Here is a 22,822-nt window from a genome sequence, read left to right on the forward strand (position 1 = left end):
GGGAGAAGCGGTGGAGCGGAGGAGCGGAGGAGAGCTGAAGCCCGGCCAACAATTCGCCTAAGTCCCGCGGATTGGGAGTACCAGGGCCTGGAGCCTGATTCGCTTATGTCCAGCAGTTCAGGAGTACCAGGGCCAGGAGCGGAGGAGCGGAGGAGCGGGAGAAGCGGTGGAGCGGAGGAGCGGAGGAGAGCTGAAGCCCGGCCAACAATTTGCCTAAGTCCCGCGGATTGGGAGTACCAGGGCCTGGAGCCTGATTCGCTTATGTCCAGCAGTTCAGGAGTACCAGGGCCAGGAGCGGAGGAGCGGAGGAGCGTGAGAAGCGGTGGAGCGGAGGAGCGGAGGAGAGCTAAAGCCCGGCCAACAATTCGCCTAAGTCCCGCGGATTGGGAGTACCAGGGCCTGGAGCCTGATTCGCTTATGTCCAGCAGTTCAGGAGTACCAGGGCCAGGAGCGGAGGAGCGGAGGAGCGGGAGAAGCGGTGGAGCGGAGGAGCGGAGGAGAGCTGAAGCCCGGCCAACAATTCGCCTAAATCCCGCGGATTGGGAGTACCAGGGCCTGGAGCCTGATTCGCTTATGTCCAGCAGTTCAGGAGTACCAGGGCCAGGAGCGGATGAGCGGAGGAGCGGGAGAAGCGGTGGAGCGGTGGAGCGGAGGAGCGGAGGAGAGCTGAAGCCCGGCCAACAATTCGCCTAAGTCCCGCGGATTGGGAGTACCAGGGCCTGGAGCCTGATTCGCTTATGTCCAGCAGTTCAGGAGTACCAGGGCCAGGAGCGGAGGAGCGGAGGAGCGGGAGAAGCGGTGGAGCGGAGGAGCGGAGGAGAGCTGAAGCCCGGCCAACAATTCGCCTTGAGTCCCGCGGAGGAGCGGAGGTGAGCGGAAGCCCGGCCGACAATTAGCCTAAGTCCCGCGGATTGGGAGTACCAGGGCCTGGAGCCTGATTCGCTTATGTCCAGCAGTTCAGGAGTACCAGGGCCAGGAGCGGAGGAGCGGAGGAGCGCATGAGAGCGGAATCCCGGCCGACAATTTGCCCAAGTCCCGCGTAGAGGGAGTACCAGGGCCAAGAGCCTGATTCGCTTATGTCCAGCATTTCTGGACTACTAGGGCACGGAGCGGATGAGTGGCGGAGCGGATGAGCGGAAGAACGGAGAAGCGGTGGAGCGGAGGAGCGGAGGAGCGGAGGAGCGGAGGAGTGGAGGAGCGGAGGAGCGGAGGAGAGCGGAATCCCGGCCGACAATTTGCCCAAGTCCCGCGTGGAGGGAGTACCAGGGCCAAGAGCCTGATTCGCTTATGTCCAGCAGTTCTGGACTACTACGGCACGGAGCGGATGAGCGGAAGAACGGAGAAGCGGTGGAGCGGTGGAGCGGTGGAGCGGAGGAGCGGAGGAGCGGAGGAGCGGAGGAGCGGAGAAGAGCGGAATGATGGACCACAATATGCCTAAATCCCTGAGACAGGGAGTACCAGGGCCTGTAGCGTGATTTAATGATGTGCAGCAGTTCAGGAGTACTAGGGACCGGAGCGGATGAGCGGTGGAGCGGAGGAGCGGAGGTGAGCGGAAGCCCGGCCGACAAATCGCGTAAGTCCCGCGGATTGGGAGTACCAGGGCCTGGAGCCTGATTCGCTTATGTCTGGCGGTTGCGGAGGAGCGGAGGAGCAGAGGAGCGGAGAAGCGGACCATTGGGCACACACATGTGAATGACTGGATGAGCTAATGTTTGTTTGGTTGTGGATGCATTTCGGCTAATGCTATTAGCACAGCTATGATGACTTAATGTGTGTATGTGTGTGTCTGTGTGTGTGTGAGTGTCTTTGTGTGTGTGTGTGTGTGTGTGTGTGTGTGAAAGGCTCTTTTGGTGGGGGAGGGGGGGTCGCGGACAGGGATTACCATTGGGCACACACATGTGAATGAGTGGATGAGCTAATGTTTGTTTGATTTGAGATAGGTGATCTCATTAGTTTTATTTGAGTTTACATTCTAGTATACATATGTGGTATTTGTATCTACTCTCAGGAAATGTATGGCACTTTATGACAAGGTTTGGGACTTGTTTTAGTTTTTCGCGACTGTTCAGCTAACTTGACGTTAACTTCTACGTCAGTGTTTTCTTTTTTGGTATAGCGCTGCTGGCGGGAATTTTCCCTCACTCTGTACTGTACATGTCCCATGGCTAACCGATGTTGATTCCCGGAGCTGTGAAGAAGAAAATAAAAGACGATTCAAACAAGGCAAACTTGTGAATTCCTTCCGAAACATGGAAAACGAAGAAGCTGCAAACTTAAACGCAACAGGTTATGGGCCCAGGCTACGAACAAAAGGAGGAAGATGGCAACGTTTGGTTGCCGATGGAGACGAAAACAACTACGAGCTTTGGGAAGTAAAGTTTCTGGGACACATGCGACTTGAAGGTTTGAAAGAGACAATTCTTTCAACTGTTGAGCCCGACCCAGGTAAAAATGCAGAATGCTACGCTGAGCTTATCCAGTTCCTCGATGATAAAAGTCTATCATTGGTAATGAGGGAAGCCGCAGATGACGGTCGAAAAGCTTTGAAAATATTACGGGATCATTACGCCAGCCAGGGTAAGCCCAGAATTATTTCCCTGTACAGCGAACTATGCTCACTCAAGAAGGAACCCGACGAAACAATAACAGATTACATTATCAGAGCAGAAAAGGCAGTCACCGCTCCGAGAAACACAAAACAGGTGATAAGTGATGAGCTGATGATCGCTATGGTTATGAAAGGGCTTCCAGAACCATACAAGCCCTTCGTCATTCATGTAACTCAGAGCAGTTAAGAAATGACGTTTATTCAGTTCAAGAGTAAACTAAGAAGTTATGAAGAGACTGAAAAGTTTGACAGCAAAACCAAATCAGACAATGTCATGAAAGTGGACATGTCAACCGTGATCTGCTATGGATGTGGAAACCGTGGCCATATGTCAAAAGCTTGTCACCAAAAATCAGGGCCAAAATGGTGCAGCTATCACAGAAGCGCAACCCACACCGATGAGACATGCAGAAGAAAATCCAAGCCCAAAGAAGACTCGGTCAAACAAAACACAGACATCCAAGACAAAGATAAGGAAGATGAGCAAACTTTTGTATTCAAGGTCAGTCAAAAAGTCCCTCCGGAAAATATCAGAAAAAATGGACTGATGGTAGACTGTGGCGCTACATCACACATCATAACACAAGAAGACAAATTCACAAGATTTGATGAGTTTTTCAACCCAAACAAACATTACATGGAGCTAGCAGACGGGACCAGAAGAAACAAAGTGGCACTAAAAAGAGGTGATGCAGAAGTGTTACTCCAGGACATTGAAGGAAAACCTGTCCTGGTAACCTTAAGGGGAGCCTTATTCATCCCATCATATCCTCAGGACTTCATATCGGTGAAGGCAGCCACAGCTGATGGAGCCAGCGTGATATTCAAAGAAGGAGAGAACAGATTCATAACCAAAGAAGGAACAATTTTCAGCATTGAGGAATGTGACAGACTCTACTACATAAGAACGGTAAATTATCAACAACTTTATGATGATACAGTAAATGACATGATGTCCAGGGATAAAGTAAACTGAACTTGTGATGTCAAAACATGGCATGAGATTATGAGACACCGCAATGTAAAAGATGTATTAAAATGACCAAACTTAGTCGAGGGTATGAAGATTACAGGTCAGACCAAGGTAGACTGTAACGTATGCACAGAGGGAAAATTCACAAATAGCAGAAACAGGCAAGCTGATGCAAAAGCTGATGCACCCCTAAAAATGGTACACGCTGACTTATCAGGCCCAATTGAACCAGCTGGTCAAGAAGGGCATAAGTATGTCATTTCATTCACAGATGATTATTCAGGGGCAGTATTTGTATATTTTCTCAAATACAAGAGTGAAGCTACATTAGCAACAGAGAAGTTCCTTGCTGACAGTGCAGCGTATGGTCGTGTCAAATGTATCAGGTCAGACAACAGGACTGAATTCACAGGAAATGCTTTTCAATCTCTTCTAAGGGAGAAAGGCATAAGACATGAAACATCATCCCCATACTCTCCCCATCAAAATGGGACAGCAGAAAGATAATGGAGGACCCTTTTTGAAATGGCAAGGTGTATGCTAATAGAAAAAGGATTACCAAAGGTTTTGTGGCCTTATGCTGTCCAGACCGCTGCCCATATTCGAAATAGATGTTACAATGACAGACTCGAAAATACCCCATACTTCATGTTAACAGGGAGAAAGCCAAATCTCTCAAAAATGTGGATATTCGGAACTGAGTGTTCTGCATACAAACATGACACTAAGAAATTAGATCCCAGATGTGAAAGAGGAATATTTGTGGGATACAGTAAGAAAAGCCCTTCATACCTGGTCTATAATCCACTTACAGAAAAAGTGTCAAAACAGAGACTGGTGAAATTGATCAAAAAGGGAAGAATTGAACAACAAACACAAACTGATGATTATGAGACAGAAATCCAGGGATATGAAGGCACAGAATCTACAGATGAAACCAGTATTGCTGTGTCACAAAGTGAAAATAAAACAGACAACCATATACAAAATGAGGATGAGAGTACTAACGCAGATGTGTCACATGACGAAGAAACAGCAGAAAATGTCCAAAATGAAAAAGAGACGAGGTCAGACATAAAACCCAGATATAATCAAACCAGTCGCTATCCTAGACGAAAAAGGGTCGTTCCAAGGTATTTAGAGGATGATCAGACAGACTATATTAACAATGATAAAAATCATACAACTATTGATTACTGTTACAGGACTGTGTGCGGAGTCCCACAGAATTATAGTGAAGCACTGAAGTCACCACTGGCACCCGGGTGGAATTGTGCCATGAGGGAAGAGATTGACTCGATTAAATAGAATGACACATTTGAACTGACAACTTTACCTGAAGGGAGAAAAGTAATTGGAGGAAAATGGGTATTTGCCCTTAAAGAAAATGCTGAAGGAGGACAAATATTTAAGGCCAGATATGTAGCTAAGGGTTACAATCAAACAGAAGCCATAGACTACTATGGAACTTTTGCACCGACAGCTAACATAACATCAGTGCGGGCACTAATGCAGATAGCCGTACAAAATAACCTCATTGTCCATCAAATGGATGTTAAGACGGCATATTTACATGCTCCTATACATGAGGAGATTTTCTTGGAACAACCAGAAGGGTTTGAAATGATGTCAGAAACAGGAGAGAAACTAGTGTATAGATTAAAGAAATCTCTTTATGGCCTGAAACAATCAGGAAGAAACTGGTATGAACTCCTTAATGACCATTTAGAACAGGACAACTTTGTGAGAAATCTCTCTGACCACTGTGTGTACAGAAAACAGACAGAAAATGGTGACACAATCATTGTAATAATTTGGGTAGATGATTTAATTATTGCAGCAAGCAGCAATGATGCACTCAGCACATTTAAACAGAACATGAAATTCAAGTTCAACATGAAAGACCTGGGGAAACTATCATATTTTTTGGGCATACAATTTGAACAAAAGGGGGATGAAATCAAAATGAACCAGACAAAGTACATCCTAAAAATGCTAGAGAGATTTGGAATGTCAGAATGTAAAGCAAGATCTACTCCAAGTGAGCAAAAATTAGAGGGCATCCCTGTAGCTGATGAAAATGAGCAAAGTGAACCTGTCGACCCCAAAGAATATCGTGAGATTGTAGGCAGTCTTATTTATGCCATGACTTGCACCAGACCTGATATCAGCTGGATAGTGAGCAAACTATCACAGAATCTGGCAATGGCAAAAGTAAAAAATGTAGTAGCTCCAAAACATGTTCTGAGGTTTTTGAAGGGGACAGCTGATTATGAACTAAGTTTCAAGACAAATAAGGAGGATTTGAACCTGATAGCTTACAGTGATTCAGACTGGGCATCATCTGTAGAAGACAGACGTAGCACTACAGGCTACTGTTTCAGTTTAACAAAACAAGGCCCAGCCATTGCATGGAAGTCAAGGAAACAGCCCACAGTGGCCCTGTCAACATGTGAGGCTGAATACATCGGCCGAGCCACCACCGCACAAGAAAACATGTACCTGTCTCAACTGTTAAACGGTATGGACAACAAAATGTACAGTTGCACAACAATCTACGGAGACAATCAGGGGGCCATCGCACTGAGTAAGAATCCTGTAAACAGACAAAGGTCAAAACACATTGATGTAAAATATCATTTCATTCGTGAAGCACTCAGTGAGGGTTAAATAAATCTTATCTATTGTCCATCAGAGGACATGTTGGCAGACATCTTGACAAACTCATGACAAAGGTAACAATAGAAAAATTCAAAAAGTGGTTCTTTGGAAATTAAAATGTCCAAAGTTTTTTTTTGGATGTTGAGATCAAGAGGGGGTGTTGAAATAGGTGATCTCATTAGTTTTATTTGAGTTTACATTCTAGTATACATATGTTGTATTTGTATCTACTCTCAGGAAATGCATGGCACTTTATGACAAGGTTTGGGACTTGTTTTAGTTTTTCGCGACTGTTCAGCTAACTTGACGTTAACTTCTACGTCAGTGTTTTTTTTTTGGTATAGCGGTGCTGGCGGGAATTTTTCCCTCACTCTGTACTGTACATGTCCCATGGCTAACCGATGTTGATTCCCGGAGCTGTGAAGAAGAAAATAAAAGACGATTCAAACAAGGCAAACTTGTGAATTCCTTCCGAAACATGGAAAACGAAGAAGCTGCGAACTTAAACGCAACAGTTTGGTTGTGGATGCGTTTCGGCTAATGCTATTAGCACAGCTATGATGAGTTAAGGTGTGTTTGTGTGTGTGTGTGTGTGTGTGTGTCTGTGTGTGTGTGTGTGTGCGTGTGTGTGAGTGTGAATTTGTTTAGGTGGGGGGGGGTCGCGGACAGGGAGTACCGGGGCCTCGAGCGGATGAGCTGAGGAGCGGAGGAGGGCAGAAGCCTGGCCCGTGATTCGCTTATGTCCAGCGGTTCGGGAATTCCAGGGCCCAAAGCGGAGGAGCGATGGAGCTGAGAAGCGGAGGAGCGGAGGTAATGTTTCTCCTCTCAGAGGCGGGGAAGTTTGGGGGCAGAAGAACCCCTTAGACTGGCTAATGTGAGCATACTCCGGACATAGATCCCCCGGACGTATGATTGGAGCTCTCGGACCATTGGGCACACACATGTGAATGAGTGGATGAGCTAATGTTTGTTTGGTTGTGGATGCGTTTCGGCTAATGCTATTAGCACAGCTATGATGAGTTAAGGTGTGTGTATGTGTGTGTGTGTGTGTGTGTGTTTGTGTGTTTTTGTGTGTGTGTGAGTGTGTTTGTGTGTGTATGTGTGAGAGTTTGTTTAGGTGGGGGGGGGGAGTACCAGAGCCCATACAGGAGGAGCGGTGGAGCTGAGAAGCGGAGGTAATTTTTCTCCTCTCAGAGGCGGGGAAGCTTGGGGGCAGAAGAACCCCTTAGACCGGCCAATGTGAGCCTTCTTCGGACATAGATCACCCGGACGTATGACTGGAGCTCCCGTACCTCTAGGCACACACATATGTGAATGAGTGGATGAGCTAATGTTTGTTTTGTTGTGGATACGTTTTGGCCAATGCTATTAGCACAGCTATGATGAGTTCAGGTGTGTGTGTGTGTGTTTGTGTGTTTGTCTGTGTGTGTGTGTGTGTGTGTGTGTGTGTGTGTGTGTGTGTGTGTGTTTATCTGCGTGTGAGAGTTTGTTTTGGTGGGTGGGGGGGGGGGGGGGGGTGTTCCCGCGGACAGGGAGTACCAGGGCCTGGAGCGGATGAGGTGAGGAGCGGAGGAGGGCAGAAGCCCGGACCGTGATTCGCTTATGTTCAGCGGTTCGGGAGTTCCAGGGCTCAAAGCGGAGAAGCGGAGGACAGCAAAAGCCCTGTCCGCAATTCACCTGAGTCTGGCGGATCGGTAGTACCTGGTTCCGCAGCGGAGGAGCGGAGGAGCGGAGGAGCGGAGCAAAGCGGAAGACCGTCTTAATAACAAGGAAATTACAGATGAGGCTATAATTTCCACAGAAATCTTTAAATTCTATCGCCACCTATACACTTCGACATTGTCAAAAAGCGATTGTGACTCCTTTCCAACAAATATTCCTCAACATATCCCAAAAATAAACAACAACAAACAATATATGTTTGTTTTGTATATGTTTATATATAATCAACAAAAAATATACAGTTTGATATCTGAGATTCCTTGTGAGTCGCCAACTTAATTACATGTTGTACTCCCCTTGCAATCTTTTTTTCGTTTTAATTTTTTATTAGTCTATCTATTGATTTAATTATTTCATTTTAATTTCTTTTTTTGTCTAGCATTGTAAATTTCTCACAAACCGTTAACACTATTAACTTCTGATTCCATACAGAACGAATGTCCTTATGTCCTTTGTTTCCTCATGCCTGGTTGTTTCATTCACATTCAGTTCTACCTTGCCATGTTTATTTGTACATGTGTATAGTTGTGTGTACTATTTATGTTCAATTCAAAAAAAAAAAAAAAAGAATGAGAGGCTGAGAAAATCTCCATGTCTCTCTCCCCCCCCCCCCTTAATGCCGCCCCCCCCCCTTCCTCACGGCGGCCGACGCAACGCGATTCTCGCCGTTGTTGTGGAAGTAGGGAAAAGGATTCCCCGCGTCGGTGCGAGCGATGCGTTTCAAGGCGTATTGCATGTGTGTATGGGGGGGGGGTCTACAGGACACCGCAGACCGGCAATGGTGCACCTTCTCCGGACATCGATCACCGAAACGTCGGCGTGGAGCTCCCGGAGCAGCCGGCGTGTACATGTGAATGAATGGAGGAGCTAATGTGTGTGGGGTGGTGGTGGTGGTGGGGGGGGGGGGGGGGGGGCGTTTCGGCTAATGCTATCAGCACAGCTATGATTATCCCCAGAACGTTGAGAACGAGCTCCCGGAACTCCAGACATGCGTATATAAAAGAGTGGAATTAAGGTGTGTGTGAGTGTGTGTGTGTGTGTGTGTGTGTGTGTGTGTGTGTGTGTGTGTGTGTGTGTGTGTGTATGTGTGTGTGTGTGTGTGTGTGTATGTGTGGGACAGAAATAATGTCGGGGACAGAAATTGTTATTAGCCTGCTGGCAGATGACACAACCTTAGTTTTGAAAAATGAACATCAAGTCCCAATAAGCGTTGAAAAAATTAAAACATTCTACAAGGCTTCAGGATTGTCATTAAACTTAAAGAAATGCAAACTTCTTGAGCTGCATGACTCACCACTAAAGGAAATCAGCAATGTTCCTATCAAATCAGAAATAAAATACTTGAGCATTTTCCTATCTAAGGACCAAAAGTTAAATCAGTCCAGGAACATTGAATCTAAACTGAATCAAAGTAAAGCTAAATTGAATATATGGCTCCAAAGAGATTTATCAATATTAGGCCCGATATATTTGACTAAAATGGAATGTTTATCCAGATGTATATACCCAGTGTATTCCAATGCTGCTCCAAATCAACTCATAAAATCTATTAACCAAATAAATTTCAACTTTATCTGGAGGAACAAACCACACCATCTAAAAAAATCACATATGGGGAAAGAAACAAGTGAGGGAGGGCTGAAAGTGATAGAGTTGGACTGCCTGAATGGGACATTGAAGGTGAACTGGTTGAAATCCTGGATCAAACATCATCATTTTTTCTGGTATTGTACTCCAAACTACTTATTCAACATAGTCGGCAGCCTAAGTCTTCTACTTATCTCTGACTTGGATATCAACAAGATTCCTGTCCAATTTTCAGAGTTCCATAAACAAATACTATTATACTGGAAAATGATATATGTACACAATTTCTCACCACACAGTACAATAATTTGGAACAATCGATATGTGCTGCATGGCAACAAACCTCTGTTTTACAAGGAATGCTTTGAGAAAGGTATATGGTCAATAATTGACTTGATGGATGACAATGGCAGTCGTCTAGACTATGAACAGTTCTGTACTACACACAGATTTAAGCCTCCCATATTAGAGTTGATAAAGTTACGAAACGCACTGCCTCGACAATTTGTATTCCTGACCAAAAATATAATGACGCACCAAACCGTACAACCACAGTTACCCCGACTATCACTCCAGGGAATCTCAATTCCGGACAGAAAGTGCACCAACTCCTTTATTAGGACATGTTTCACAGGAAACTTATTCCCTGGACGTCAAAACAAAAATAATATTTGAAATGAATTTGATAAGGAATCGATTGCCACGCTGCGAACTATGTATCTGACTCTACCCATACCCCCCAAGGCACAAAGAAACCCACTTCTAAATTATGAATGACATCTACCCATCTAAGGAATTATTGAGGGTACGCTTTACTTTTGAAGATAATATTTGTACATTTTGTGAAGACAACATTGAAACCACTGACAATATATTTTTTCTCATTCTCATTCCATCATCACCAGTTTCCCTCTCAAAAGATGATATCACATTTGGTTTACTTATAAGCAACATAACAGATTAACTCCGTGTCAATGTTCTTTTAGGCCTGGCCAAGTTCTTCATTCACAAAAACAGAATGCAAAAATGCTCCCCAAATTTTAATTTCTTCATAAACGATTTTGAATTATAAAAAAAAATCCTTAAAGCTTATGGAAAAATCCAAAAACTAAAAAATATACAGTTACCCATGTCTGAGATTCCTTTTTTTTGAAAAAAAAAAAAACAAAAAACAAAAAAAAAACTTAATTACATGTTATATTCCCCTTGCAATTTTTTTTCGTTTTAATTTTTTATTTGTCTATCTATTGATTTAATTATTTCCTTTTAATTTCTTTTTTTGTCTAGCACTGTAAATTTCTCACAAACCGTTAACACTATTAACTTCTGATTACATACAGAACAAATGTCCTTATGTCCGTTGCTTCCTCATCCCTGGTTGTTTCATTGACATTCAGTTCTACCTTGCCATGTTTATTTGTACATTTGTATATTTGTGTGTACTATTTATGTTCAATTAAAAACAGTTTGATGTCTGAGATTCCTTGTGAACGGCCAACTTAATTACATGTTATATTCCCCTTACAATTTTTTTTTTTAGTTTTTAATTTTATTTTTCTATCTATTTATTTAATTATTTCCTTTTAATTTTCTTTTTTGTCTAGGATTAAAAAATTCTCGCGAACCGTTAACACTATTAACTTCTGATTACATACAGAACGAATGCCCTTATGTCTCCCGTCCCCCCCGCTTTTTCCGTACGGTGGCAGACACTGAGATCAAAAGCAAATGGGTGTCATTGTAATGCAGTAACAGGGTGATAACAGCCGTGTTTGAAGTGTGTAGGGGCTTATAGGAGAGCAGAAGCACGTCACGCTATTCGCCTGAGTTCGGAGGATCGGGGGCACCAGGGCCCATAGCGGAGGAGCAGAGGAGTTGAGAAGCGGAGGAGCGGAGTTATGTTTCTCTTCTCAAAGGCGGGGAAGCTTGGGGGCAGCAGGACCCCTTAGACCGGCCAATGTGAGCCTTCTCCGGACATAGATCACCCGGACGTATGACTGGAGCTCCCGTACCTCTGGGCACACACATATGTGAATGAGTGGATGAGCTAATGTTTGTTTTGTTGTGGATACGTTTCGGCCAATGCTATTAGCACAGCTATGATGAGTTCAGGTGTGTGTGTGTGTGTGTGTGTGTGTGTGTGTGTGTGTGTGTGTGTGTGTGTGTGTATGGGTGTGTGTGTGTGTGTGTGTGTGTGTGTGTGTGTGTGTGTGTGTGTGTGAGAGTTTATTTTGGTGGGTGGGGGGGGGGTTCCCGCGTACTGGGAGTACCAGGGCCTGGAGCGGATGAGGTGAGGAGCGGAGGAGGGCAGAAGCCCGGACCGTGATTCGCCTGAGTCCGGCGGATCGGTAGTACCTGGTTCCGCAGCGGAGGCGCGGAGGAGCGGAGGAGCGGAGGAGCGGAGGAGCGGAGGAGCGGAGGAGAGCGGAAGCCCGGCCGACAATTCGCCTTAGTCCAGCGGAGAGGGAGTACCAGAACCTGGAGCCTGATTCGCTTATGTCCAGCAGTTAGGGGGAGTACCAGGGCCAGGAGCGGAGGAGCGGAGGAGCGGATGAGCAGAAGAACGTTTAAGCGGTGAAGCGGAGGGGCGGACGAGCGGAGGAGAGCGGAATCCGGCCGACATCTCGCCTGAGTCCCGCGGAAAGGGAGTACCAGGGCCTGGAGCCTGATTCGCTTATGGCAAGCAGTTCAGGAGAACCGGGCCCAGAGCGGAGGAGCGGAGGAGCGGAGGAGCGGAGGAGAGCGGAAGCCCGTCCAACAATTCGCCTAAGTCCCGCGGAGAGGGAGTACCAGGGCCAGGAGCCTGATTCGCTATGTCCAGCAGTTCAGGAGTACCAGGGCCGGAGCGGAGAAACGGAGGAGCGGAGGAGCGGAGGAGCGGATAAGCGGATGAGCTGAGGAGAGCGGAAGCCCGGTCGGCAATTTGCCTGAGTCCCGCGGAGAGGGAGTACCAGGTCCTGGAACCTGATTCGCTTATGTCCAGCAGTTCAGGAGTACCAGGGCCAGGAGCGGAGGAGCGGAGGAGCAGATGAGCAGAAGAACGTTTAAGCGGTGGAGCGGCGGAGCGGATGAGCGGAGGAGAGCGGAATCCGGCCGACAATTCGCCTGAGTCCCGCGGAAAGGGAGTACCAGGGCCAGAAGCGTGATTTAATGATGTTCAGCAATTCAGGAGTACCAGGCCGAGGTGCGGAGGAGCGGAGGGGCGGATGAGTGGAGGAGCGGAGGTGGGGAGGAGAGCGGAAGACCGGCCCACATTTCGCCTGAGTCCCGCGGATTGGGAGTACCAGGGCCTGGAGCCTGATTCGCTTATGGCAAGCAGTTCAGGAGTACCAGGGCCCAGAGCGGCGGAGCGGAGGAGCGGAGGAGCGGAGGAGCGGAGGAGCGGAGGAGCGGAGGAGCGGAGGAGCGGAGGAGCGGAGGAGCGGAGGAGCGGAGGGGCGGATGAGTGGAGGAGTGGAGGTGCGGAGGAGAGCGGAAGCCCGGCCCACATTTCGCCTGAGTCCCGCGGATTGGGAGTACCAGGGCCTGGAGCCTGATTCGCTTATGGCAAGCAGTTCAGGAGTACCAGGGCCCAGAGCGGAGGAGCAGAGGAGCGGAGGAGCGGAGGAGCGGAGGAGCGGAGGAGCGGAGGAGAGCGGAAGCCCGTCCGACAATTCGCCTTAGTCCAGCGGAGAGGGAGTACCAGAACCTGGAGCCTGATTCGCTTATGTCCAGCAGTTAGGGGGAGTACCAGGGCCAGGAGCGGAGGAGCGGAGGAGCGGATGAGCAGAAGAACGTTTAAGCGGTGGAGCGGAGGGGCGGACGAGCGGAGGAGAGCGGAATCCGGCCGACATCTCGCCTGAGTCCCGCGGAAAGGGAGTACCAGGGCCTGGAGCCTGATTCGCTTATGGCAAGCAGTTCAGGAGAACCGGGCCCAGAGCGGAGGAGCGGAGGAGCGGAGGAGCGGAGGAGAGCGGAAGCCCGTCCAACAATTCGCCTAAGTCCCGCGGAGAGGGAGTACCAGGGCCAGGAGCCTGATTCGCTATGTCCAGCAGTTCAGGAGTACCAGGGCCGGAGCGGAGAAACGGAGGAGCGGAGGAGCGGAGGAGCGGAGGAGCGGATAAGCGGATGAGCTGAGGAGAGCGGAAGCCCGGCCGGCAATTTGCCTGAGTCCCGCGGAGAGGGAGTACCAGGTCCTGGAACCTGATTCGCTTATGTCCAGCAGTTCAGGAGTACCAGGGCCAGGAGCGGAGGAGCGGAGGAGCAGATGAGCAGAAGAACGTTTAAGCGGTGGAGCGGCGGAGCGGATGAGCGGAGGAGAGCGGAATCCGGCCGACATCTCGCCTGAGTCCCGCGGAAAGGGAGTACCAGGGCCTGGAGCCTGATTCGCTTATGGCAAGCAGTTCAGGAGAACCGGGCCCAGGAGCGGAGGAGCGGAGGAGCGGAGGAGAGCGGAAGCCCGGCCAACAATTCGCCTAAGTCCCACGGAGAGGGAGTACCAGGGCCAGGAGCCTGATTCGCTATGTCCAGCAGTTCAGGAGTACCAGGGCCGGAGCGGAGGAACGGAGGAGCGCAGGAGCGGAGGAGCGGAGGAGCGGAGGAGCGGAGGAGCGGAGGAGCGGATGAGCTGAGGTGAGCGGAAGCCCGGTCGGCAATTCGCCTGAGTCCCGCGGAGAGGGAGTACCAAGTCCTGGAGCCTGATTCGCTTATGTCCAGCAGTTCAAGAGTACCAGGGCCAGGAGCGGAGGAGCGGAGGAGCGGATGAGCAAAATAACGTTTAAGCGGTGGAGCGGAGGAGCGGATGAGCGGAGGAGAGCGGAATCCGGCCGACAATTCGCCTGAGTCCAGCGGAGAGGGAGTACCAGGGCCAGAAGCGTGATTTATTGATGTTCAGCAATTCAGGAGTACCAGGCCCAGGTGCGGAGGAGCGGAGGGGCGGATGAGTGGAGGAGCGGATGTGGGGAGGAAAGCGGAAAACCGGCCCACATTTCGCCTGAGTCCCGCGGATTGGGAGTACCAGGGCCTGGAGCCTGATTCGCTTATGGCAAGGAGTTCAGGAGTACCAGGGCCCAGAGCGGCGGAGCGGAGGAGCGGAGGGGCGGATGAGCGGAGGAGTGGAGGTGCGGAGGAGAGCGGAAGCCCGGCCCACATTTCGCCTGAGTCCCGCGGATTGGGAGTACCAGGGCCTGGAGCCTGATTCGCTTATGGCAAGCAGTTCAGGAGTACCAGGGCCTAGAGCGGAGGAGCGGAGGAGCGGAGGAGCGGAGAAGCGGAGGAGAGCGGAAGCCCGGCCGACAATTCGCCTTAGTCCCGCGGAGAGGGAGTACCAGGGCCTGGAGCCTGATTCGCTTATGTCCAGCAGTTCAGGAGTACCAGGGCCGGAGCGGTGGAGCGGAGGAGCGGAGGAGCGGAGGAGCGGAGGAGCGGAGGAGCGGAGGAGCGGATGAGCGGATGAGCGGATGAGCGGATGAGCGGATGAGCTGAGGAGAGCGGAAGCCCGGCCGGCAATTTGCCTGAGTCCCACGGAGAAGGAGTACCAGGGCCTAGAACCTGAGTCGCTTATGTCCAGCAGTTCAGGAGTACCAGGGCCAGGAGCGGAGGAGCGGAGGAGCGCAGGAGCGGATGAGCGGATGAGCGGATGAGCGGATGAGCGGATGAGCGGAGGAGCGGAGGAGCGGAGGAGCGGAGGAGAGCGGAAGGCCGGCCCACATTTCCCCTATGTCCCGCGGATTGGGAGTACCAGGGCTTGGAGCCTGATACACTTATGTCAAGCGGTCCGGAGTACCAGGGCCCGGAGCGGGGGAGCGGAAGAGCGGAGGAGCGGAGGAGAGCGGTAGCCCGGCAAACAATTCGCCTAAGTCCCGCGGAGAGGGAGTAACAGGACCTGGAGCCTGATTCGCTTATGTCTAGCAGTTCAGGAGTACCAGGGCCCGAAGCGGACGAGCGGCGGAGCGGATGAGAGGAGAAGCGGAGGAGAGCGGAAGCCCGGCCGAATATTCGCCTAAGTCCCGCGGAAAGGGAGTACCAGGGCCTGGAGCCTGATTCGCTTATGTCTAGATGTTCAGGAGTACCAGGGCCCGGAGCGGAGGTGCGGAGGAGCGGATGAGAGGAGAAGCGGAGGAGAGCGGAAGCCCGGCCGACAATTCGCCTAAGTCCCGCGGAGAAGGAGTACCAGGGCCTTGAGCCTGATTCGCTTATGTCCAGCAGTTCAGGAGTACCAGGGCCGGAACGGAGGAGCGGAGGAGCGGAGGAGCGGAGGACCGGAGAAGCGGAGGAGCGGAGGACCGGAGGAGAGCGGAATCCGGCCGACAATTCGCCTGAGTCCCGCGGAAAGGGAGTACCAGGACCAGAAGCGTGATTTAATGATATCCAGCAGTTCAGGAGTACCAGGGCTGGAGCGGAGGAGCGGACGAGCGGAGGGTTGGATGAGTGGAGGAGCGGAGGAGAGCGGAAGCCCGGCCCACTTTTTGCCTTAGTCCCGCGGATCTGGAGTACCAGGGACTGGAGCCTGATTCGCTTATGGCAAGCAGTTCAGGAGTACCAGGGCCCAGAGCGGAGGAGCGGAGGAGCGGAGGACAGGAGAAGCGGAGGAGCGGAGGACCGGAGGAGAGCGGAATCCGGCCGACAATTCGCCTGAGTCCCGCGGAAAGGGAGTACCAGGACCAGAAGCGTGATTTAATGATATCCAGCAGTTCAGGAGTACCAGGGCTGGAGCGGAGGAGCGGACGAGCGGAGGGTTGGATGAGTGGAGGAGCGGAGGAGAGCGGAAGCCCGGCCCACTTTTTGCCTTAGTCCCGTGGATCTGGAGTACCAGGGACTGGAGCCTGATTCGCTTATGGCAAGCAGTTCAGGAGTACCAGGGCCCAGAGCGGAGGAGCGGAGGAGCGGAGGAGCGGAGGAGCGGAGGAGCGGAGGAGCGGAGGAGCGGAGGAGCCGGAATGAGCGAAAGCCCGGCCGAATATTCGCCTAAGTCCCGCGGAAAGGGAGTACCAGGGCCTGGAGCCTGATTCGCTTATGTCCAGCAGTTCAGGAGTACCAGGGCCCGGAGCGGAGGTGCGGAGGAGTGGATGAGAGGAGAAGCGGAGGAGCGGAGGAGCGGAGGAGTGGAGGAGCGGAGGAGCGGAGGAGCGGAGGAGCGGAGGAGCGGAGGTGGGGAGGAGCCGAGGAGCGGAGGAGCGGAGGAGAGCGGAATCCTGCCGACAATTCGCCTGAGTCCCGCGGAAAGGGAGTACCAGGGCCTGAAGCGTGATTTAATGAGGTTCAGCAATTCAGGAGTACCAGGGCCAGGTGCGGAGGAGCGGAGGAGGGGAGGGGCGGATGAGTGGATGAGCGGAGGAGTGGAGGAGAGCGGAAGCCCGGCCGGCAATTCGCCTGAGTCCCGCGGAGAGGGAGTACCAGGGCCTGGAGCCTGATTCACTTATGTCCAGCAGTTCAGGAGTACCAGGGCCTGGAGCGGAGGATCGGAGGAGCGGAGGAGCGGATGAGCGGATGAGCGGAGGAGCGGATGAGCGGAGGAGCGGAGGAGCGGAGGAGCGGAGGAGAGCGGAAGCCCGGCCCACATTTCCCCTATGTCGCGCGGATTGTGAGTACCAGGGCTGGGAGCCTGATTCACTTATGTCAAGCGGTCCGGAGTACCAGGGCCCGGAGCGGATGAGCGGATGACCGGAGGAGCGGAAGAGCGGAGGAGAGCGGAAGCCCGGCCAAAAATTCGCCTAAGTCCCGCGGAGAGGGAGTACCAGGGCCTGGAACCTAATTCGCTTATGTCCAGCAGTTCAGGAGTACCAGGGCCAGAACGGAGGAGCGGAGGAGCGAAGGAGCGGAGGAGAGCGGAAGCCCGGCCGGCAATTCGCCTGAGTCCCGCGGAGAGGGAGTACCAGGACCTGGAGCCTGATTCGCTTATGTCTAGCAGTTCAGGAGTACCAGGGCCCGAAGCGGAGGAGCGGCGGAGCGGATGAGAGGAGAAGCGGAGGAGAGCGGAAGCCCGGCCGACAATTCGCCTAAGTCCCGCGGATTGGGAGTACCAGGGCCCGGAATGGGGGAGCGGAGGAGCAGATGAGCAGAAGAGCGGAGGAGCGGAGGAGCGGAGGAGCGGAGGAGCGGAGGAGCAGATGAGCGGCGGAGCGGAGGTGAGCAGAAGCCCGGCCGAAAATTCGCCTAAGTCCCGCGGAGAGGGAGTACCAAGGCCTGGTACCTGATTCGATTATGTCTAGCAGTTCAGGAGTACCAGGGCCCGGAGCGGAGGAGCGGATGAGCAGAAGAACGTTTAAGTGGTGGAGCGGAGGAGCGGATGAGCGGAGGAGAGCGGAATCCGGCCGAAAATTTGCCTGAGTCCCGCGGAAAGGGAGTACCAGGGCCTGGAGCCTGAATCGCTTATGTCCTGCGGTTCCGGAGTACCAGGGCCCACAGCGGAGGAGCGGAGGAGCGGATGAGCGGATGAGCTTAGGAGAGCGGAAGCCCGGTCGACAATTCGCCTGACTCCAGCGGAGAGGGAGTACCAGGGCCATAAACGTGATTTAATGATGTTCAGCAATGCAGGTGTACCAGGGCCAGGTGCGGAGGAGCGAAGGAGCGGAGGGGCGGATGAGTGGAGGACCGGATGAGCGGAGGAGCGGAGGTGAGCGGAAGCCCGGCCGACAATTCGCCTAAGTCCCGCGGAGAAGGAGTACCAGGGCCTTGAGTCTGATTCGCTTATGTCCAGCAGTTCAGGAGTACAAGGGCCGGAACGGAGGAGCGGAGGAGCGGAGGAGCGGAGGACCGGAGGACCGGAGGACCGGAGGACCGGAGGAGAGCGGAATCCGGCCGACAATTCGCCTGAGTCCCGCGGAAAGGGAGTACCAGGACCAGAAGCGTGATTTAATGATATCCAGCAGTTCAGGAGTACCAGGGCTGGAGCGGAGGAGCGGACGAGCGGAGGGTTGGATGAGTGGAGGAGCGGAGGAGAGCGGAAGCCCGGCCCACTTTTTGCCTTAGTCCCGCGGATTGGGAGTACCAGGGCCTGGAGCCTGATATGCCTATGGCAAGCAGTTCAGGAGTACCAGGGCCCAGAGAGGAGGAGCGGAGGAGCGGAGGAGCGGAGGAGCGGAGGAGCGGAGGAGCGGAGGTGAGCGGAAGCCCGGCCGAATATTCGCCTAAGTCCCGCGTAAAGGGAGTACCAGGGCCTGGAGCCTGTTTCGCTTATGTCCAGCAGTTCAGGAGTACCAGGGCCGGAGGGGAGGAGCGGAGGAGTGGAGGAGCGGAGGAGCGGAGGAGAGCGGAAGCCCGGCCCACATTTCGCCTGAGTCCCGTGGATTGGGAGTACCAGGGCCTGGAGCCTGATTCGCTTATGGCAAGCAGTTCAGGAGTACCAGGGCCTAGAGCGGAGGAGCGGAGGAGCGGAGGAGCGGAGGAGCGGAGGAGCGGAGAAGCGGAGGAGAGCGGAAGCCCGGCCGACAATTCGCCTTAGTCCCGCGGATTGGGAGTACCAGGGCCTGGAGCGGGGGAGCGGAGGAGCAGATGAGCAGAGGAGCGGAGGAGCGGAGGTGCGGAGGAGGGGAGAAGCGGAAGAGATCGGAAGCCCAGCCGACAATTCTCCTGAGTCCTGCGGAAGGGGATTACCAGGGCCTTCAGCCTGAATCGCTTATGTCTAGCAGTTCAGGAGTACCAGGGCCCGGAGCGGAGGAGCGGATGAGAGGAGAAGCGGAGGAGAGCGGAAGCCTGGCCGACAATTCGCCTAAGTCCCGCGGATTGGGAGTACCAGGGCCTGGAGCGGGGGAGCGGAGGAGCAGATGAGCAGAAGAGCGGAGGAGCGGAGGAGCGGAGGAGCGGAGGAGCGGAGGAGCGGAGGTGAGCGGAAGCCCGGCCGACAATTCGCCTAAGTCACACGGATAGGGAGTACCAGGAAACTGGAGCATGATTCGCTTATGTCCAGCGGTTCGGGAGTACCAGGGCCTTGAGCGGAGGAGCGGGGGAGCGGAGGAGCGGATGAGCGGATGAGCGGATGAGCGGAGGAGCGGAGGTGAGCGGAAGCCCGCGGATTGGGAGCACCAGGGCCTGGAGCCTTATATGCCTATGGCAAGCAGTTCAGGAGTACCAGGGCCCAGAGAGGAGGAGCGGAGGAGCGGAGGAGCGGAGGAGCGGAGGAGCGGAGGAGCGGAGGAGCGGAGGAGCGGAGGTGAGCGGAAGCCCGGCCGACAATTCGCTTGAGTCCCGCGGAAGGGGAGTACCAGGGTCTGGAGCCTGAATCGCTTATGTCCAGCAGTTCAGGAGTACCAGGGACAGGAGCGGATGAGCGGCAGAGCGGATGAGCGGAAGAACGGAGAAGCGGTGGAGCGGAGGAGCAAAGGAGCGGAGGAGCGGAGGAGCGGAGGAGCGGATGAGAGGAGAAGCGGAAGAGAGCGGAAGCCCGGCCGACAATACACCTGAGTCCCGCGGAGAGGGAGTACCAGGGCCTGGAGCCTGATTCACCCAGGTCCAGCAGTTCAGGAGTACCAGGGCCAGTAGCGGATGAGCGGCGGAGCGGATGAGCGGAAGAACGGAGAAGCGGAGGAGCGGAGGAGCGGAGGAGCAGAGGCGCGGAGGAGCGGAGGAGAGCGGAAGCATGGACCACAATATGCCTAAATCCCGGAGAAAGGGAGTACCAGGGCCTGTAGCGTGATTAAATGATGTTCAGCAGTTCAGGAGTACCAGGGCCATTGCGGAGGAGCGGAGGAGCAAAGGAGCGGAGGGGCGGATGAGTGGAGGAGCGGAGGAGAGGGGAAGCACGGTCCACATTTCGCCAGAGTCCCGCGGATTGGGAGTACCAGGGCCTTGAGCAGGTTCACTTATATCCAACGGTCAGGAGTACCAGGAACTTGAGCGGAGGAGCGGAGGAGCGGATGAGAAGAGAAGCGGAGGAGAGCGGAAGCCCGGCCGACAATTCACCTGAGTCCCGCGGAGAGGGAGTACCAGGGCCTGGAGCCTGATTCGCCCAGGTCCAGCAGTTCAGGAGTACCAGGGCCAGCAGCGGATGAGCGGCGGAGCGGATGAGCGGAAGAACGGAGAAGCGGAGGAGCGGAGGAGCGGAGGAGCGGAGGAGCGGAGGAGCGGAGGAGCGGAGGAGCGGAAGAGCAGAGGAGCGGAGGAGCGGAGGAGAGCGGAAGCCCGTCCGACAATTCGCCTGAGTCCCGCGGAAGGGGAGTACCAGGGTTTGGAGCCTGAATCGCTTATGATCAGCAGTTCAGGAGTACCAGGGCCAGGAGCGGAGGAGCGGAGGAGCGGAGTACCGGAGGAGCGGAGGAGCGGAGGAGCGGAGGAGCGGAGGAGCGGAGGAGCGGAGGAGCGGAGGAGCGGAGGAGCGGAGGAGCGGAGGAGCGGAGAAGCGGAGGAGCGGAGGAGCGGAGGAGCGGAAGAGCGGAGGAGCGGAGGAGTGGAGGAGAGGGGAAGCACGGTCCATATTTCGACAGAGTCCCGCGGATAGGGAGTAACAGGGCTTGGAGCCTGATTCGCTTATGTCCAGCAGTTCTGGAGTACTAAGGCCCGGAGCGGATCAGTGGCGGAGCGGATGAGTGGAAGAACGGAGAAGCGGTGGAGCGGTGGAGCGGAGGAGCGGAGGAGCAGACTTATGTTTCTCTTCTCAAAGGCGGGGAAGCTTTGGGGCAGCAGGACCCCTTAGACTGGCCAATATGAGCCTTCTATGGACATAGCTCTCCCGGACGTATGACCGGGGCTCCCGGACCTCTTGGTACATACTTGTGAATGATTGGATGAGCTAATGTTTGTTTGGTTGTGGATGCTTTTCGGCTAACGCTATTAGCACAGCTATGAAGACTTAAGGTGTGTGTGTGTCTGTGTGTGTGTGTGAGTGTCTTTGTGTGTTTGTGTGAGTGAGGTTGTTTTGGTGGGGGGGGGGGGTCGCGGACAGGGAGTACCAGTGCCAAGAGCGGATGAGCTGAGGAGCGGAGGAGGGCAGAAGCCCGGCCCGTGATTCGCTTATGTCAAGCGGTTCGGGAATTCCAGGGCCCAAAGCGGAGGAGCGGTGGAGCTGAGCTGTGTGTGTGTCTTTGTGTGTTTGTGTGTCAGTGTGTTCTTGTGTGTGTATGTGTGAGAGTTTATTTAGGTGGAGGGGGGGAGTACCAGGGCCCATAGCGGAAGAGCGGTGGAGCTGAGAAGCGGAGGAGCGGAGTAGCGGAAATATTGTTTCTCCACTCAGAGGCGGGGAAGCTTGGGGGCAGCAGAACCCCTTAGATGGGCTAATATGAGCATTCTCCGGACATAGATCCCCCGGACGTATGATTGGAGCTCCCGGACCATTGGGCACACACATGTGAATGAGTGGAAGAGCTAATGTTTGTTTAGTTGTGGATGCGTTTCGGCTAATGCTATTAGCACAGCTATGATGAGTTAAGGTGTGCGTGTATGTGTGTGTGTGTGTGTGTGTGTGTGTGTGTGAGTGTGTCTGTGTGTGTGTGTGAGAGTTTGTTTAGGTGGGGGGGGGTCGCGGACAGGGAGTACCAGGGCCTCGAGCGGATGAGCTGAGGAGCAGAGGAGGGCATAAGCCCAGCCCGTGATTCCCTTATATCCAGCGGTTCGGGAGTTCCAGGGCCCAAAGCGGAAAAGCGGAGGAGCGGAGAAGCGGAGGAGTGGAGGAGAGCAGAAGCACCTCTCGCAATTCTCCTGAGTTTGCAGGATCGGGAGTACCAGGGCCAATAGCGGAGGAGCGGAGGTGTTGAGAAGCGGAGGAGCGGAGGAGCGATATTATATTTCTCTTCTCAAAGGCGGGGAAGCTTGGGGGCAGCAGGACCCCTTAGACCGGCAAATGTGAGCCTTCTCCGGACATAGATGCCCCGGACGTATGACCGGAGATCCAGGACCTCTGGGCACATACATTTGAATGAGTGGACGAGCTAATGTTTGTTTGGTTGTGGATGCGTTTCGGCTAATGCTATTAGCACAGCTATGATGACTTAAGGTGTGTGTGTGTGTGGGTGTTTGTGTGTTTGTGTGTTTTTGTGTTCTTGTGTGTGTGTGTGTGTGTGTGTGTTTGTGTGTGTTTGTGGATCGGGAGTACCAGGGCCTATAGCGGAGGAGCGGTGGAGCGGAGAAGCGGACCATTGGGCACACACATGTGAATGAGTGGAGGAGCTAATGTTTGTTTGGTTGTGGATGCGTTTCGGCTAAAGCTATTAGCACAGCTATGAAGACTTAAGGTGTGTGTATGAGTGTATATGTGTGTCTGTGTGTGTGTGAGTGTCTTTGTGTGTGTGAGAGGCTCTTTTGGTGGGGGGGGGTCGCGGACAGGGAGTACCATAGGGCACACACATGTGAATGAGTGGATG

Source organism: Fistularia commersonii, unplaced genomic scaffold, assembly GCF_037954325.1.
Source record: "Fistularia commersonii isolate RoL2024-O1a breed Wild unplaced genomic scaffold, RoL_Fcom_v1.0 HiC_scaffold_63, whole genome shotgun sequence".
Taxonomy (NCBI): domain Eukaryota; kingdom Metazoa; phylum Chordata; class Actinopteri; order Syngnathiformes; family Fistulariidae; genus Fistularia; species Fistularia commersonii.